General features: G+C 43.8%; 1 pseudogene; it reads left to right on the top strand.

The window, feature by feature from the left end:
• The first annotated feature begins 1,075 nt into the window (after window positions 1–1,075).
• Window positions 1,076–1,175, top strand: LOC132536032 (U6 spliceosomal RNA; annotated as a pseudogene).
• Window positions 1,176–2,885: the final 1,710 nt, after the last annotated feature.

Here is a 2,885-nt window from a genome sequence, read left to right as displayed (position 1 = left end):
TCCTAAGATGAATATGAGCCCCCGATCACATCAAATCGATGGGGTTTACAGTCAACAATATTTATACACCTTTCCCATATTTGGGAGCAACTCTTTTCACTGATCTAGCTTTCTGGTCCTTTTTCTAGCCTTGACATCATCTCCCCAGACAATAACTTGGATCCACCTGCATATCAGATTTCAAGCTCAGGGAAAAAAACTAGTATAGCCACAGGCCCTTTGGAATATAACTAAATTATACCTACTAGCTCTCTACAAAACGGAGACCCCCCCAAACTCTTCATTTGCACTACTCCAGCCTTTAGGTTCATGATTAGTCAACAATTTGTTTGGCTTTATATGTTAACTCTCTTTTCAGCCACCAGATTTCCAGATGCTAGCTTGATGCCAACCAGACTTCCCTGGACAAACCACCCCACCAATGTGTCCTGGAGTTCCACTTCCCCAGAGCCCTTCCTCACTAGGGAAAGAGAGAGGTAGGCTAGGAGTATTGATCAACTTGTCAATGCCTATGTTCAGCAGGGAAGCAATTACAGAAGCCAGACCTTCCACATTCTGCAACCCACAATGACCTTGGGTCCATACTCCCAGAGGGTTAAAGAACAGGAAAGCTACCCCACCAATGTGTCCTGGAGCTCAGCTTCCCCAGAGACCCACCCTACTAGGGAAAGAGAGAGGCAGACTGGGAGTATGGACCAACCAGTCAACGCCCATGTTCAGCGGGGAAGCAATTACAGAAGCCAGACCTTCTACCTTCTGCAACCCACAATGACCCTGGGTCCATGCTCCCAGAGGGATAGAGAATGGGAAAGCTATCAGGGGAGGGGGTAGGATATGGAGATTTGGTGGTGGGAATTGTGTGGAATTGTACCCCTCCTACCCTATGGTTTTGTTAATTAATCCTTTCTTAAATAAAAAAGAAAAGAAAAAAAAAGAATAAGAAAGCTATCAGGGGAGGGGACGGGATATGGAGTTTTGGTGGTGGGAATTGTGTGGAGTTGTACCCCTCTTAACCTATGGTTTTGTCAGTGTTTCCTTTTTATAAATAAAATAAAATAAACATTTATCAAGAATTGTGCTCACTTTGGAAGTACATCTACTAAAACTAGAATGATACAGAGATAATAAGCATGGCACTTCCACAAAGCTTACATGCAAATTCATGAAGAGTTCTTGAAAGAGAAGAAAGGTGTATCAAGTGTTGAGTATACTCTAGGCTTTGTGATGTTTCCATCCTCCCATGGAATACAAAGGCCTTCCCTTCCCTTCCCTTCCCTTCCCTTCCCTTCCCTTCCCTTCCCTTCCCTTCCCTTCCCTTCCCTTCCCTTCCCTTCCCTTCCCTCCCCTCCCCTCCCCTCCCCTCCCCTCCCCTCCTCTTTTCTTTTCCCCTTTCTTTCTTTCTTTCTTTCTTTCTTTCTTTCTTTCTTTCTTTCTTTCTTTCTTGCCTCTAGTGTTATTGCTGGGGCTCAGTGCTGGCACTATGAATCCAAGGCTCATGGCAGCCATTTTTCCCCTTTTGCTTTATTATTATTATGTTTTCATTTGACAGGACAGAGAGACAGAGAGATATTGAGAGTGAAGGTATGATAGAGAGGGAGAGAGAAAGATAGATACCTATAGACCCACTTCCCCACTCATGAAGCATCCTTTCTGGAGGTGGGAACTGGGGCTCGAACTCTGATCCTTGAGCATGGTAATATGTACACTTGACTGAGTGTGCCAACCACCGGGCTCCCTCTCTTTTCTTTGTGAAAGGGAAAGATAGTGATAAGAAAACACACACACATCAACTTGGTTTATCAAGAAATAATTTTATTTACTGTCATTAATAGCTTGTGTGGACTATTTTCTCTCCTCTGCCTTCTTATTCTGTGATAGAGGTACTTAGTAAGATGGTTAAAGGGAGAGAGAGGGACTGGGTCATGGTGCACCCAGTTGAGTACCCGCCTGAGCCCTTGGTCCCCATTAATGTGCCAGGGAGAAGATTTCATGAAGAGAGGGACAGTGATGCAGGTCTCTCTCTCTTTTAACATTTGTATTATCTTTACTCATTTATTGGATAGAGATAGCCAGAAATCAAGAGGGAAGGGGGTGATAGAGAGGGAGAGAGACAGAGACACCTGCAACACTGCTTCACCACTCTCAAAGCTTTCCCTCTGCAGGTGAGAGAGGTGTGGACTGTAGGCTTGAACCGGGGTCCTTGCACATTGTAACATGTGCTCAACCAGGAGCTCCACCACCCAGCCCCCCCTTCACCTTCTTCACCTTATTTCTTTCTGTCTCTATTAAGATTTTAAAAATTAAAAAAAGTTACAGATGGCTGTTGGGATCAATGACTTCATTCTGCAGGCACTGAGTTCTAGTGATAACCCTGGTGGAAAAAGAAAGAATGAAACAAAGAAGGAAGGAAAGAGGTAAAAAAAAAAGAATGAAACAAAAAGGGACAGAAGGAGAGAAAAGAAGGAAGGAAGGAATGAATGAATGAAGGAAGGAAGGAAGGAAAAGAAATGGAAAGAAATGGGAACATTTAATCTGCTAGGGGCATGCTGGGTTCCTTCGATTAGTAATTGATAGCAAGTAACTGATAGCAAACTATGAGTAGTGATACCAGGTGTGAATATCACTTGGTAACACTTCAGATATCCCTTCCTCCCTATTGTCATAAGTCTGTGGTGACCATACTAACCCCTACATCCCTTTGGAGGTTTAACTTTTGCTTTAAAATTGACAAGGTACATTACAGGGCCCCTGACTCTTCAAAAGGTCTTTCTCACCAGCTGGTTCTTGCAACTCCACCGTCAGAACTCCTAATGTTTGGGGGGAATTGTGCTTGTTTTCTACAACAGCTGGAAAAAAGCACCACAAAGTGAGTGCCTTCAGATGAC

The sequence above is a fragment of the Erinaceus europaeus genome, chromosome X (assembly GCF_950295315.1).
Source record: "Erinaceus europaeus chromosome X, mEriEur2.1, whole genome shotgun sequence".
NCBI classification, from domain to species: Eukaryota; Metazoa; Chordata; class Mammalia; order Eulipotyphla; family Erinaceidae; genus Erinaceus; species Erinaceus europaeus.
The sequence above is the reverse complement of the archived record's forward strand: the minus strand, read 5'-3'. Positions and strand labels throughout refer to the sequence as shown.